The sequence below is a fragment of the Ahaetulla prasina genome, chromosome 1, assembly GCF_028640845.1.
Source record: "Ahaetulla prasina isolate Xishuangbanna chromosome 1, ASM2864084v1, whole genome shotgun sequence".
Lineage (NCBI taxonomy): Eukaryota > Metazoa > Chordata > Lepidosauria > Squamata > Colubridae > Ahaetulla > Ahaetulla prasina.
In genome coordinates this window covers 360,311,426-360,328,640 of record NC_080539.1, presented here as the reverse complement: position 1 = coordinate 360,328,640, position 17,215 = coordinate 360,311,426, and positions in this window count along the sequence as shown.

Below are 17,215 nucleotides of genomic sequence, written 5' to 3'. Positions count from 1 at the left end.
TAACTTCTGAACACAAGTTGTTCTACTGGTTTATAGTTCTCACTGTTAGGATATTTCTCCTTAATTCTAGATTGCTTCTCTCCTTGATTTGTTTCCATCCATTATTTCTTGTCTTGCATTCTGATACTTTGAAAAATAGGTTGAGCCCCCTCTTCTTTGTGGCAGCCCCTCAAATATTGGAACACTGCTACGAGGTCACCCTACTCCTTCTTTTCAGTAGACTGTATCGGGGGGGGGGAAACGAATCAGTAGCATAGCTGCACTTAATATAAATTGAACAGACAGCACATCACAAAAGTGTCACATTAGGAATCAGAGGTTTATTAGAATTTAAAACATAGCAAGCATAAAACACTTACATTAATCACATTGCAATGAGGGTTAATCAGGCAAGCAATCACAAGACACAGCTTGGGACCAATTGGCCCCGATTCACACTTTAGCATTACCTTATATACAGTACCTTCAAACCACATAACTCATAACTTTCGGGACTTTCTACATTATCATTTTAATCTATCCTTCAGCTCATCGTCACATTTCAACATTTCTATTTTCATTCATACCGTTGCTGCCTAGTTCCCCATTTCCCACCGCCATAGCTCTTCTCATCCTGAATTATAAGGAACTACAATGGGGGGAAAGAGGAACCATGCACCAAGATATTCATCTCAGCCATCATCATTAATATATTCATGCAGATTACAAATTTTCCCTTTATATTTGCGATAGGCAACTGGTGCTGATAATGAACTCAACTCAGCCTCCCCCTCACAAACCTTATAGTGTTTAAGGGTTTGTGCAGGGCACAATAGCAACACCACAGAACTGTAGAACCCTAATATATTTTTCTCACAACTGGACAAACCCGATTCCTGCCACTGTTCTTCACATATTTTAGTCTCCAGCCTCCTAATCACCTTTTCTGCACTCTTTCCAGAGTCAAAATTGAAAAGTTGGAATTAAGGTTTTGGAAATAATTTTTCCTAAAACTTGAGCCCAAGAGTTTTGTACTTTTATTCTTTTAGGATGAACCTGAAAGCACTGAAGAAGCTAGTGGAACAGGAAGGGGTTAAGCTGAGGATGAAGGAATGTGAGATGACAATGCCTAGCTGAAGTTAAGCAGAGTCTCTTCATACTTGGTTGGAGAAACATCGGAAATACCATGGTGGTTAGCTAAATAAGGAAGGGGGAATAATATAGAAGAACAAATTGAAAAGGCTTTGTTTTTGCTACATGACTGCATGCACGAACAGATCAGGAATTGAACTTAGGTTGAGTTCTCCTTTTTCAGAGGCAACCAAGATCCAGCAATTATAACTCCTGAATCCCCAATAGACTCCCTATCCCCAGCCTGTTTTTCCTGAATTTCGTATCTATATCTACCTCTCCAGCGTCTTCTGAACTGCAAAAAAAATAAATAAATTATCTTGTCTGAGAATCAGTAGTAAATCTGTCTTGACTCTTGGGAAGGGCCATAGCTCAGCCTGGAGCAGGTGAGGGAAAAACATGGCTGCAATGTGTGGACTCGCTATTTATTTATTTATTTATTTATTATTTAAATTTGTATACCGCCCTTCTCCCGAAGGACTCAGGGCGGTTCACAGCCAAGTAAAAAATGAAAATACATTATAAATACAATTAAAATACTAGTAAAAAACTTATTTGAATTGGCCACAATTAAAATTTAGAGATAAAACCCATTAAAAACCCATAACTTAAAAAAACTAACCCAGTCCAGCGCAGATAAATAAGTAAGTTTTGAGCTCGCGGCGAAAGGTTCGGAGGTCCGGAAGTTGACGAAGTCCTGGGGGGAGTTCGTTCCAGAGGGCGGGAGCCCCCACAGAGAAGTCTGTGTTTTTCTTGTTGGGTTGCAGAACCGAACCAGACAGTTATAGAGGTGCAAATGACAGACTCAATAATTCCTCTGTAGAATTGGATCAGCAGCTCCTTGGGCAGTTTGAGCTTACTGAGTTGGCGCAGAAAGAACATTCTTTGTTGTCCTTTTTTAATGATGTTTTTGATGTTAGCTGTCCATTTGAGATCTTGCGATATGATAGAACCCAGAAATTTGAAGGTTTCTACTGTTGATACTGTGTTGTCAAGTATTGTGAGAGGTGGAAGTATGGAAGGGTTTTTCCTAAAGTCTACCACCATTTCTACGGTTTTGAGTGTGTTCAGTTCCAGATTGTTTTGGTTGCACCACAAGGCTAGTCGTTCGACCTCTCGTCTATATGGGGATTCGTCATTGTCTCGAATGAGACCAATCACTGTTGTGTCATCTGCGAACTTCAGTAGCTTAACAAATGGATCATTGGAGATGCAGTCATTGGTATACAGAGAGAAGAGAAGTGGGGAGAGCACACAGCCTTGGGGGCCCCCTGTGCTAATTGTACAGGTATTTGATGTGATCTTGCTTAGCTTCACCTGCTGCTTCCTGTTTGTTAGGAAGCTTGTGATCCACTTACAAGTCTGTTCCGGTACCTGTAGCTGGTTTAGCTTAGTTAGAAGAATGTCTGGAATGATGGTATTGAATGCTGAACTAAAGTCTACAAAAAGGACCCTTGCATAGGTCTTTGGAGACTCAAGATGTTGTAGGATGTAGTGCAGAGCCATATTAACAGCATCATCTGTTGATCTATTTGCTCGGTATGCAAATTGCAAGGGGTCTAAGAGCGGATTCGTGATGGTTTTCAGGTAGGAAAGCACTAGCCTTTCAAAGGTTTTCATGACTACAGATGTTAGAGCAACTGGTCTGTAGTCATTCAGTTCCTTGATGGTGGGCTTCTTCGGCACTGGGATGATGGTAGAGCGTTTGAAGCAAGAAGGAACATAGCACATCTCTAGTGATTTATTGAAAATAATATTATATAATATTATATTATATTATAATATAATATAATATAATATTATATATTATATTATATTATATATTATATAAATAATATACATATAAATTATATATATATATAATATTATATTATTATATATATAATATATGTAAATCACATTGTAATACTTTTAACCAGATATTTAGAATAGAATAGAATAGAATAGAATAGAATAGAATAGAATAGAATAGAATAGAATAGAATAGAATAGAATAGAATAGAAGAGTTGGAAGGGGCCTTGGAGGTCTTCTAGTCCAACCCACTGCTTAGGCAGAAACCCTATACCATTTCAGACAAATGGTTATCCAACATCTTCTTAAAAACTTCCAGTGTTGGAGCATTTACAACTTCTGGATGCAAGTTGTTCCACTGATTAATTGTTCTGTCAAGAAATTTCTCCTTGGTTCTAGGTTGCTTCTCTCCTTGATTAGTTTCCATCCATTGCTTCTTGTTCTACCCTCAGGTAGAACAAGAAGCTTTAGAGAAGCTTTAGCTTTAGAGAATAGTTTGACTCCCTCTTCTTTGTGGCAGCCCCTGAGATATTGGAACACTGCTATCATGTCTCCCCTAGTCTTTCTTTTCATTAAACTAAACATACCCAATTCCAGCAATTGTTCTTTATATGTTTTAGCCTCCAGTCCCCTAATCATCTTTGTTGCTCTTCTCTGCACTCTAGATGGAACAGTGGGCAAATGATGTTGTTGAGACTCTTTCTAGAGTCTCAACCAGGGGTGAAATCCAGCAGGTTCTGACAGGTTCGGGGGAACTGGTAGCGGAAATTTTGAGTAGTCCTCTGGCTGGCCCCAGAGTGGGGAGGGAATGGAGATTTTGCAGTATCCTTCCCCTGGAGAGGGGTGGGAATGGAGATTTTGCAGCATCCTTCCCGCCACACCCACCAAGCCACACCATGTACACGAAGCCATGCCCACAGAACCGGTTGTAAAAAAAATCTGGATTTCACCACTGGTCTCAACATCATTTTCCCACTGCTCCATCAATATGCTGTGCCCAAAGTTCTTATCCCATTTTATCATACAGCTTTTTTTCTGTTTCAAATTTTATTTTAGTAATTAACATGGTCATCATTTGTACATCATTTGTTCAACTTCAGCTTCTGTCTTCTGCTGCTCAGTTCCAAATGCCCTATTATCTACCTTACATTTCTCCCTTAATTAAGGAGATGGAATGTTGTAAGGAACATTTAATAAACCACAGACATAAAAAAATAATAATGATCCAAATGACGTGCTTGCTACGCGAGTCCTTGCAAATTATTGGCGTCTTCTTCTCTCCCCATTGAAAATTCTACTTATAAGGTTTTCCTCTGCTGCCAGGTTTCAGAGAAGTGTAAGGTCAGGCCCCTTAGTAATGTTCATTCCAAGTAGCCAGACAGGAAAGGAGGTGATGACCTCCATTGTTCTCGCTTTTGGCAGAAATCTGGTGTGGCCACCAGATAAAGAATGAAGAGTCCCGGTTTCTCCTCGAAGGAAAGGTGCAATTCAGAATGATTGATGCCTCTTTTTCAGAAGCCATCACATCTGAACAAAGACTAAATACTGGGAAACCTAGGACTAGCGCAGGGCAGAACCCGAAGCAAGAAACTTCGGAGTTTAAACTTTCTGTTTCCCACAATGGATGAATGGCTCCAAAAGTTGACGGAGTTAGCAGAGATGGTTAAATTGGCTGCTTTGATTAAAGAAGAAAAAACAACAACCCACAATTACTTTTGTTTCTACTTGGAAACCGCTTCTGGACTTTGTGCTTGAGACAGAAAAAATTGAAACTTTGATTTTGGGTTTGGCTGTTTAGATAGGTTTGTTGTTATAGAAATGGCTACTTTATACCACTATCTAAAAGTAAAAAGTTGAGATTTGATATTATCTTATTCTACCGCACCAAAGGGAGTCGGAAGCCAATGCCTTTTCTTTCTTTTTGTCCCTTTTCCCTACACTTCTACCTTCCTTTCATCCTCCCCTATTTTTCCTACTATTTTCTTTTGTATTATTTTATATCATATTATAAACTAATAAAAAATAAAGTTTCTGTTTCTAGGAGCTTAAGCAACAGAAAATCACATATTCTTGACTCATTTTATTAGTGCATGATCTCACTTTGCTATGTGCACAATCTTTCTGAAATCCAATTTTAATGGGAAAAGTACTGCAGACATATTACTAAAGTGCAATTGATTCCTTGCCTCTAGGCTCATTTATAGGTTTTTTCCCCCACCACCATCGTTCGAACAACGTGCAAACCAGTGGTGAAATGTAAAATTTGTTACTACCGGTTCTGTGGACGTGGCTTGGTGCGGGATGTGTGTGTGTTGTGACTGGGTGGGCATGGCCAACTTTTTTTTTTTAACTTTTAAAAGCATTTTTTCTACAACCTCTTAAAATGCTTTTAAAGGGTTCTGACGATCCCAACTGAGCCACGTGATCATCAGAGGCTTTTTTTTTTACTTTTAAAAGCATTTTTTCGGCCGAAGAAAAAAAATCCTTTTAAAAGTTTTAAAAAACCACAACTCTGATGATCACACGGCTCAGCTGGGCATGAGCGGGTGGGGGGAGCAGGGATTTTTGCTACCGGTTCTCTGAACCACCCGCTGCTATCGCTACCAGATCAGGCGATCTGGTCCAAACCGGAAGGATTTCACCCCTGGTGCAAACATCTATATTTTGGTACCAAGATTCTTTTTGTTTAGTGTTTTACTGATGCACATGTGACATAAATCAAGGTTGCTTTTGAAAAATTACCAGTGCTGACATAATAATGTACAATATACATTTGCATTGTGGTTATGTTTGGGTGATATTTTCCTGACCAACCCAGGCACTTCTGCTCCCATAAAACACCACATATAAATAACCTTTGCACAATTTGCCTTTATTTTTTACCAAGTTCATCAATGTATGTTGCTACCAGCAGCCTTGTTAGTATCATAGAATCATAGGGCTGGAAGGAACCTTGGAGGTCTTCTAATCCAACTCCCCACCCAAGTCCTTATACCATCCTGCACAAATTGTTTTCCAATTTTCCCTTGAAAGCCTTCAGTGACCCACAACTGCAGGAGGAAAGCTGTTCCATTGATCAATTGCTCTCGCTGTCAGAAAATTCCTCCATTAATTCCACGTTGGATCTCTGACAATTCTCCACCGCTGCCATCTCAGTCAACTCAAAGTGGAGGCTGCCCAGAGGCAGCCTAGTTATTTTGACAAGCGGGAGAAAATTTCACCCCTCCACCGGCAGTAGTCATGCAATCATTGCAACCAGACTACTACCAGCTACCCAATCATCCATTCCTCGGAGTGGCCACACATCACGGGTGGTCTTAAGTCATCCTTATGAATTTCTCTCAATCCCTCTTCCTGTTTGGGTGGCCATCACTACGTTTACTGGAAGTTTCACTGAAAAACAGCATAACAGAATAATGGAGTTGGAAGGAACCTTGCAGGTTTTCTAGTCCAACCCTTGCTCAAGAAGAAGAATCTATACCATTCCAGACAAGTGGCTGCCCAGTCTCTTCTTAAAAGCCTCCAGTGATGGAGCACCCACAACTTCTGAAGACAAGCCATTCCACAGGTTAATTGTTCTCATTGTTAGGAAATTTCTCCTTTAGTTCTAGGTTGCTTCTCTCCTTGATTAATTTCCATCTATTGTTTCTTGTCTTGCCTTCAGGTGCTTTAGAGAATAGCTTGACTCCCTCTTCTCTGTGGTAGCCACTCAGATGTTGGAACACTGATATCATGTCACCCCTAGTCCTTCTTTTCATTAAAGCAGACATACCCAATTCCTGGATGGAGTCACTGAAGCAGTAGGCATCAGCTTAAATGGACTCCATACGATGGTAAAGGACAGGAAAGCCTGGAGGAATGTTGTCCCTGGGGTCGCGGTGGGTCGGACATGACTTCGCAACTAACAACTCCCAGAGAAAATCAGTAACAAAAATATTTATTTGATTATACATGTAATAACAGCAGCAAGAATTGTTTTTGCACAAAAATGGAAAACAGAGAAAATACCCCTGGAAGGAGAAGTTATTAAAAAAAATTTAGATTGTGCAGAAATGAATAGATTAACTTTGATGATCAAAGAAAGAGAGGATTCAGAATATTTTAAGATATGGGATCAATTTTACCATTGGTTAGAAAGAAGATATAGATAAGCAATTGATAATTATGTAAGAAAATGATATAAATAAGAATATTGTATTTGTGAAAAATTGTAATAGATTAAATTGAAATGAAGAAAGAAGAAACAATAAAAAGATAGAGCCATAAAGAAAACACTGAGATGTCACATGGAAGGAATGACTGATGTATTAAATGTTTGTCTGTTTATAAAATAAAATAAAAATTATAAGAAAAAACAAAAAAACAAAAAAACCTAATTCCTGCAATTGTTCTTCATGTTTAGCCTTCAGCTGTCTAATTGTGTTTGTTGCTCTTTACTGCATTCTTTTACAGAGTCTCAGCATCTTTTTTATAATGCGGTGACCAAAACTTGGATGCAGTATTCTTAGTGTGGTCTTACTAAGACTTTATGAAGCAGCACTAATACTTCACGTGATCTTGAGTCTATCCCTCTGTTAATGCAACCTAGGATTGCATTGGCTTTTAACCTTTTCTTTCAACTGTGCTGAATTTCTCCACCACTCTCCTATAATAATAATAATAATAATAATAATAATAATAATAATAATAATAATAATAATAATAATAATAATAATAATAATAATAATAATAATAATAATAATAATAATAATAATAATAATATTTTAATTTGTATACCGCCCTTCTCCCGAAGGACTCAGGGCGGTGAACAGGCAGATAAAATATAAATACACACAGTAATTAAAAACATCCCTTAAAAAACTAATTCAAATGCCCAAAAATGTTAAAAAACGTACTCCCCCGTAAAATAACAAAATTTTAAAAACCCATCCAATAAAAATAAAAATCAGGCTAGTCCAGATGTCAGGCTAGTCCAGGATGATACCACCATGGGGTTCATATATGGATAGTCTGACAGAAAAGAAGAAAGCAGCTCTTGTATTTTTCCACCTCTGACATAATCATACACTTGATGTTCCCCCTTGTTTGTCTTTAGCAGCTGACAGCTGCTAAAGAAAGCATGCTGGCCAATTGTTGGCTGAACCTCCAGGACTCTCGTTATGTTTGTTAAAACCACAAAAAAGGGAACGTTCCCAACAGACTCTCTCCCCCCCACATATTTCCTTTTGCATTGTTTGTGACCAAAGATTGTGAAACCGATCGATGGCGCAGGCATCAGTTGAGTAAATTAATTACTTTGCCATTGTGGAAACACACGCACACACTTTCTTAGTTGTGTCCTGGCAGAGCTTTAAGTGATGCTGGAAATCCTTCGTTTGTTGTTATTCATCTAGCCACGATGAGCCTTTCCTGTTTGTCTGAACTTCTGTCATCTCCTGTATATATGTGTGGATTCAGTTGTGATATATTGAAATGGAGGTGGTGGGTTTGCTTGGCCCTCCACCTTTTTTCTTTCCAGTGACTCATAAATTGTAACGATATCTGGCTCTGCCCTGTGATGTCCCAAGATAAAAATAATGAAGTGGAATGGAACAAAAACCAGGATGTATTTAACGAGGCACATGCTCACGCACTCCCCAGCAAAATGGAGAAGTGGCTCAGTTATGGCAAAATGCCCTTTTGAGCCACTATAAATAATACTTTACAAGTCTCTGTTTCCTCCCCAGAGTTTGTAGTGGTGGGAAGGCGGGAAATGTCTGCTTGGTCCTCCATCAAATGATCCAAGGCAAAGCACACTGGCCTTCGTGAAAGCTGTTGCAATGCTTCCAAGCATGGCCCAAGAGGCTGTAGGATTGATTCTCTGCCCCTTCTTGCTCCATTTGTTCCTTCCCAGGATGGGATGAAAGATTGTAGCAGGGATATTATCCAATAAATTGGTAGCATGAAACCAGCCATGAATTACAACATGCAAAAACTAAAGAAACAATAGAAAGATCATTTTACAGATGACCAAAATAATTGGATGCAAAATGCCACTGGCAAATATCAGGACATCCATGTTGAGTAGAGAGAGAAGCCAAAGCTCATTTAGTTGGGAGTCAGAGAATCATGGAAAATGGATGTCCTATTTCAAACTGGTCAGACCTAGAGGAGATCAACCCTGACTGCTCTTTAGAAGGCCAGATCCTGAAGATGAAACACAAATACTTTGGCCACCTAATGAGAAGGAAGGACTCCATGGAGAAGAGCCTAGTGCTGGGAAAGAATGAGGGCAAAAGAAGAAGGAGATGCAGAGAACGAGGTGGCTGAATGGAGTCACTGAAGCAGTAAGCGTGAGCATAAATGGACTCCAGAAGATGATAAAGGACAGGAAGGCCTGGAGGAACGTTGTCCATGGGGTCGTGATGGGTCGGACACAACTTCGCAACTAACAACAAATCCTTGAAGAGCATTCAGAAGCTTCAATTGATGCAGTGTGCAGTTCTTGAGGTCCTTAGGATTACCCATGTTACACCACTGTATGATTTCTTCTTCTCATATCTCATCTCTTATCAGTTCTTAAAAACTCTTCCTTTCAGTCCTGATCAGCAGAAGTCCATCAAGGATTACCTGGGATAACTACATATCTATTTTAATCTTGATCAAATAAACCAACGTTATATTCTTTTTTGTTCTTAATCTTTAATATCACTACAAATAATGTCTTAGATTAGAACTTGATTTTTTTTCACTTTTTCTTTGTCCCTTTTCACAAAATTCTTCAAAGCATGAACAAATCTATTTGTAAATCCAATATAGGAAAGTTATCCACTTTCCTTTTTTGTTTTCTTGTTTGTATATCCCTTTTAATTATTAAGACATTAGCCAGTTCCATTTTTAGTACTTGTAAGGACCCAAGACATTTCTCGGAAATAAATATGGAAGTTCTGCAATACAACAGATTCTCGTTTGTTTATTTTTCTTGATTAAAACAATATAAAATAATACCAATAAATTCAAAAGAGACAAGGGCACCGGATAGGCGCCTGAAAATATGTTGGTTCCCTTGGGTATTATGTGAACTATTTCAGGGAAAGTGGAAATGACACAAACTCCACAAGAACAGAAGATAGCGCCAGTTTCTTTGTCCTCATGTCATGATCCAGCTGGAGAGAAAGCTAACTCCATCAAGCCATAAGCTAGGATAGAGCCAATCTTGCTTAATCAAAACATTAAATGTTCACTTCAGAATAAGTCTGAGTCTCACTGTCAAATGTTGGTGCGTGATAAAGAAAAAAAAAATTCAGGAAACAGGAACAGAAGGATATGGATGGGGGAAAAAACCCTTTGCTTTTCTTGCCTGCTTATTCTGAGATGCTAATAATAATGCAAAAGTGCAAAGCATCCAGAATAAGTGATTTACACCAGTGTTTCTCAAGCTTGGCAATTTTAAGGGAAGTGGTGTCAGGCATGCCTCCGTTCAAAACCCAAGAAAGGAAACCCACAACTCCATGTTTGTAGAGAAAGGGTACTTTTACTGAGTTTGAATAGAATAGAATAGAATAGAATAGAATAGAATAGAATAGAATAGAATAGAATAGAATAGAATAGAATAGAATAGAATAGAATAGAATTTTTATTGGCCAAGTGTGATTGGACACACAAGGAATTTGTCTTGGTGCATATGCTCTCAGTGTACATAAAAGAAAAGATACGTTCATCAAGGTACAACATTTACAACACAATTGATGGTCAATATATCAATATAAATCATAAGGATTGCCAGCAACAAGTTATAGTCATACAGTCATAAATGGAAAGAGATTGGTGATGGGAACTATGAGATTAATAGTAGTGCAGATTCAGTAAATAGTTTGACAGTGTTGATGGAATTATTTGTTTACCAGAGTGATGGCCTCGGGGGAAAAACTGTTCTTGTGTCTAGTTGTTCTGGGGTGCAGTGCTCTATAGCGTCGTTTTGAGGGTAGGAGTTGAAACAGTTTATGTCCAGGATGCGAGGATCTGTAAATATTTTCACGGCCCTCTTCTTGATTCGTGCAGTATACAGGTCCTCAATGGAAGGCAGGTTGGTAGCAATTATTTTTTCTGCAGTTCTAATTATCCTCTGAAGTCTGTGTTTTTCTTGTTGGGTTGCAGAACCGAACCAGACAGTTATAGAGGTGCAAATGACAGACTCAATAATTCCTCTGTAGAACTGAATCAGCAGCTCCTTGGGCAGTTTGAGCTTACTGAGTTGGCGCAGAAAGAACATTCTTTGTTGTCCTTTTTTAATGATGTTTTTGATGTTAGCTGTCCATTTTAGATCTTGCGATATGATAGAACCTAGAAATTTGAAGGTTTCTACTGTTGATACTGTGTTGTCTAGTATTGTGAGAGGTGGAAGTATGGAAGGGTTTCTCCTAAAGTCTACCACCATTTCTACGGTTTTGAGTGTGTTCAGTTCCAGATTGTTTTGGTTGCACCATAAGGCTAGTCGTTCGACCTTTCGTCTATATGCGGATTCGTCATTATCTTGAATGAGACCAATCACTGTTGTGTCATCTGCGAACTTCAGTAGCTTAACAGATGGATCATTGGAGATGCAGTCATTGGTATACAGAGAGAAGAGAAGTGGGGAGAGCACACAGCCTTGGGGGGCCCCTGTGCTAATTGTACAGGTATTTGATGTGATCTTGCTTAGCTTCACCTGCTGCTTCCTGTTTGTTAGGAAATGATAGCAATGAAAGAAAAGCAAGATCTGAAGCACAAGGCATGAAAGTTATATATTGAAAGTATCCCCAAATCCCTCTCCCCCAAGGACTCAGGGTAATTGTCCAATCCCCAACCCGATTGGTGTTATGCAGGCCACATCTTCAGGCGTTTTCGCCCATCTGGTATTCCGGGACCTTGACTGGGCATAAACAAGTCCGTACAGCTGCGCAGTAGAACATGGGAGCAATCCTCCTTTTTCGTTCCTACACAGGGCATCTCTCTCCAGCTCCTATCCCCCACCCAAATACCAATCTCCCCCTCCCCCCCGCGCCCATCACTATGGCAGCCAATAGCAAGCAAGCATCATAGAGGCTGACATTTGGCCCTCCTGCATTAGAGGTGTTAGCCCTGGAGGAAAACACAAGACTTCAACTCCCAGCATGCGGATTACAGAATTCTGGGAGATGAAATCCACCAGTCTTAAAATAGCCAAGGTTAGGAAACACTGCTCTACACTACAAAGGAATCCTCACAAAAACTATGGCTCTTTTAATAATTTGTTAAAACAGCCATGTCTTTTGCAAGACCTGCACAGCTGCTCCAAGCTCTTATGTACATGCGTTTGGGGAAGCTATTTTCTCTTGCATGCCATTCATATTTTACACATGTGATGGTTTGCTCCATTGTTATGGGATGTTAGAAGGACAGCCAACCTTGTTTTTATTTCTTTATGATCAAAGGATAAAGAGAAGGACTAGTCTTATATTTGCATTCTAAATAAAGCTGCTTTTTGGAGGTTTCCTTCCTCTTCACCTTGAGAAGAAAAGACTAAAATCCTTGAAAGTTTTTGTGAGAAAGATCACTCAGCAACAACTTAAACTGAATGGCTCTTTGCTGTAGAGGGTGGGGGGAGGAGGAGGAGGAGGAGGAGGAGGAGGAGGAGGGGGACACCTCTTCTGAATCAGAATTTGCAAGTGGCATAAATTTCTGGAGGAAGCAACCAATTCAAACCAGGATACAAACAGAGATACTCAGTATCTGGTACCTTCTCTTGAAGGCCAACTGAAGCTACTAAAGTAAAGAAAAAGTAGGCAGGATCAGGCCTTCTCAAACAGATGATTTAGGCAACGTGCAGGTACCGGTAGTATCCTACTCTGTACATTTAGGCTTGCCCTCTCTCATCCCTGATTGTGCTTTGAATCCAGATTCCTCTCTGAGGGACTTTTCAAACTGTAATCACAAGCGGATTTGAAGAATAACAGAATAGCAATAGCACTTAGACTTATATACCGCTTCACAGAGCTTTTACAGCCCTCTCTAAGCTTCGTTTACAGAGTCAGCCTGTTGCCCCCAGCAATCTGGGTCCTCATTTTACTCACCTCGGAAGGACGGAAGGCTGAGTCAACCTTGAGCCTGGTGAGATTTGAACTGCCAAATCGCAGGCAAGCCGGCAGTCAGCAGACGTAGTCTGCAGTACCACACTCTAGTCATTGCGCCACTGAGGCTCTATAACAGAATAGAATAACAGAACTGGAAGGAACCTTGGAGGTCATCTAGCCCAATCCCCTGCTCAAGCAGGAAACAAGGCCTGGCTGAAAGCCAAGTGGGTAAGACATCTTTGCAAGACAAGGAGGAAGCAGGGCTGTATATGGAACCTGGGAAAGAAGGAGAAGGAAAGGACTATTTGGTTGCTACTTGCCCGGGGGTGGGGGGGTGGGGGTAATTAATCAAGATGGGAAATAGATGGGGGAGGGAGTGCCCAGTGCACTAGGCCCACAAGCCACCCGCATGTTGGGTGAAAGCAGTCAAGATCTGAAATTAACACTGCTATAGCTCTTAAGCATCCAGGAAGCTGTATGGGAGCACAGCATCTGCAGAACAACTATTGGGAGAAGGGACTATGGAGAAGACAAAAAAAAAAAATCAAGATGGCTGCCACAACCATTGGATCAAAGCTGACTATCAACGCTTTAATGGCACTGATGTGACTACCATCTTGATTTTTTTTTTTAATCCTAGCTACAGACACCTCACGGCTGCATACAAGCAAGAGGAGGAGGAATGTATTGTGTCCATTTAGGGCTTTGGAAATCTACTCGAAGAATGGCACACTGGCTCAGCTGCTTCTCCTGAGAGCAATAACACAGGATGGGTGTTACATACGTAAGTTATTATTTTGCAGCAGGGATTCTTAACTTTGTAGGTAGATTTCAGGGGCTCTGTGAACTTAGATGGGAAAAAAAATAGCCAGTTTATATTCACCAAGCTCTACCTGAAATTTAGCTGAGAAAGGGTGTGTAGGTTTCACCATGGCACAGCAAAGAGGATTTCAATCCCACATTTGAAAATATCTCTTGTAATCTCTTGCAAATCTCAGCTACTAGAATAGAATAAGAGTTGGAAGGGACCTTGGAGGTCTTCTAGTTGAATCCCTTAGGCAGGAAACCCTATACCATTTCAGACAAATTATTGTCCAATCTCTTCTTAAAAACTTCCAGTGTTGAAGCATTCACAATTTCTGGAGGCAAGTTTTTCTGCTGATTAATTGTTCTGGTAGGAAAGTTCTCCTTAATTCTAGGTTGCTTCTCTCCTCAATTATTTTCCATCGTTTCTTGTCCTGACTTCAGATGCATTGGAGAATAGCTTGACTCCCCTCTTCTTCATTAATATTTTATTCTATTGTACGTATTTGATTGTTGTTTTTATTTTGCCTGTTCACCGCCCTGAGTCCTTCGGGAGAAGGGCGGTATAAAAATTTAAATATTAAAATATTATTATTAAAATATTATTATTATGGCAATCCCTGAGATATTGTAACACTGCTATCATGTCACCCCTACCGAACCAAGACGGACCTGGCTATGGACAATCAACTCTTTTAGCTGGGTAGAAATCTCAATTATTCCTAATCAGCTTTTGTACAGGTAGTTCTCGACTTACGACTATAATGATCATAACTCATTGTGGTCATAAAGCAAATGACCCTTTTAATGACAGTGGGCATTAAGCGAATGCTGCAGTCAGTAAGCAAACTGATTGTCTGTTATGGGGTGGTTTTAGAGAAAACCAGCATTTATTTCTCTTATTTGGCAAGAGTCATAAAGAGGGGGAACAACCATCAGAACTTTGGATCTTGGTTGTAATTCTTGGGTGCAATTCAAGGTGTTCGTTACCACCTTTAAAGCGCTCCATGGCTTAGGACCGTGTTATTTGCGAGACCGCCTTCTGCCACCGATAGCCTCCCAACGACCTGTGCGCTCCCACAGGGTGGGCCTCCTCAGGGTGCCGTCGACCAAACAATGTCGGTTGGCGGCCCCCAGGGGGAGAGCCTTCTCGTTGGTGGCACCGGCCCTTTGGAATGAGCTGCCTCCAGGGTTACGCCAACTCCCCGACCTCCGGACCTTCAAACGTGAACTAAAGACTTTATTATTTCATCGTGCGGGACTGGCCTAAGTGCAATTTTAATTGTAATTTTAAATGGTTTTTATGTCGGTCTACAACCGTTTTAGTTGATCCGGCCTATTAAATATTTGTTTTTAATCCTGTTTTAAACTTGTTATCTGTATTTTTGTGTTTTAAATATGGCTGCAAACCGCCCCGAGTCCTTCGGGAGAAGGGCGGTATAGAAATTAAATTATAAATAAATAAAATAAATAAATAAAGTACAACTTGGGGAAGTCCATCGTAACTTTGAATGGTACCTCAGTGATTGGTTGTAAGTCGAAGAGTATGAGATTAATCTTTTCCTTTGCATGACATAACCTAGGTGAAATGTTAATATATATTGCTAGCCCATGTATGATATGCCATACGCTAAATAAATAAATAAATAAAAACTGCATAATATGCCAGTTTCCTCTGGAATAATTTACACGGCAATATTTCATCTTAGAATAAATAGTTCATTTATTGACTTTTCAAGTTACGATGGCACTGAAAAGAGTCACTTACGACCGTTTTTCACACTTACAACAATTGCAGCATCCCTGTGGCCATGTGATCAAAATTCAGATGCTTGGCAACTGGTTCACATTTATGACGGTTGCAGTGTCCTGGGGTCATGTTTTCACCTTTTGCGACCTTCTGTTCTGACAAGTCAAGTCAATGAGGAAGCCAGATTCAGAAAGGTTGTAAAAGGGGGCAAAACTCACTTAACAACTGTCTTGCTTAGCAATGAAAATTTAGGGCTCGCTTATGGTCATAAATTGAGGATAACCTGTACAGTAATGGCCAAAATTGTGGAGACCTTTTGGGAAAAGTATATTTTGTAAAACTAGCTAATAACACCTCTTTTTTGGGGGGAGTAATACCATAAAATTATATTATTATTATTATTATATTATATTATATATCAATGGAAAGATAATTTAATCAAGAATGTAAAGCAATAACTGTTATGATGGATTTGCTATTAAAATAGCAGTTACAATATAAAGAAGAAAAGTGAAACAGGTAGAAAAAAACGAGATATACAAAAATTATCACGTCATTAATCCTTAGTTGGGTAACCTTTAGCATGAATTACGGCCTTACAACGTCTTCCCATGGAGTGAATCAAGTCTTTTAGTTCTGCAGCTGTTATAATGTGAAACCAAGATTGAATGATTGCTTCTATTAACTGGGTTTTATTGCTGGGTCGCTTCAGACTAACAAGTTTCTTTAAACAGCTCCATAGATTTTCAATTGGGTTAAGGTCTGGGCTATTCCCAGGCCATTCCAGCAGTGGAATAGGATTATCTTGAAACTCCCCAAAAAAGTGGTGTTATTAGCCATCAAACCTCAAAAATACACTTTTCCCAAAAGGTTTCCACAATTTTGGCCACTATTGTAGCAATTGTGACTACAAAACAAGATACCGCCCCATTCAGACTAATAAGGGATAAAGCCAGCATGAAGCATCTTGTTTTAAAAGGTCTATGGAAGCATGCAGGATGTGTGGATTCCATGTGAATCCTTCAGTTCTGCTGTAGGCTCCCCAATCTGGTCAGGGAGGGGTTGCATTGAGATCACAACTCACAAAATCCTCAGCACATCTGGAAGGCGCCAGCTTAGGGAAAGCTGCTGTAGCAGACACCCGACTCCACCACTCCCAAGGCTGCCTCTGGAGGGAGATGGCGATCGCTCCCCAGGAAATATCTGCTTCCCAATTGTCTTTATGATTACAGATGGGCCAAGAGCCGCCTGAGAAGGGAAACTCCAGTCATCCACTTCCTGAATTGATTTTCCGCTCAGCGTTCCGCAGCAGGAAATGTGGCTGTTTTCCCAGTGTGAAGCCTGCATGCAGACGGGGCTGCCAGGAAGGAGAGAGAGAGACTGGGAAGAAAGGGAAGCCATGCCCTTTCTTTTCCCCAGACCAATCGTGCGGGTTCCCCAATTTATAGAATGAAAATAGAACAGAAGAAACAACACGCCACCCATGCCTTTTTCAAAACCCTTTCAGGGCCCCGACCCTTGGAGCTTCAATGAAGAGAATCACTGCTAATGTTATTGAATAAAACACAACTGGCTGGCTTCATAGATTGTGCTAGCACCGTGATGGCGAACTTATGGCACGCGTGCCAGAGGTAGCACACAGCGCCTTCTCTGTGGGCACGTGAACCATCGCCCCAGTTCAGCTCTGCC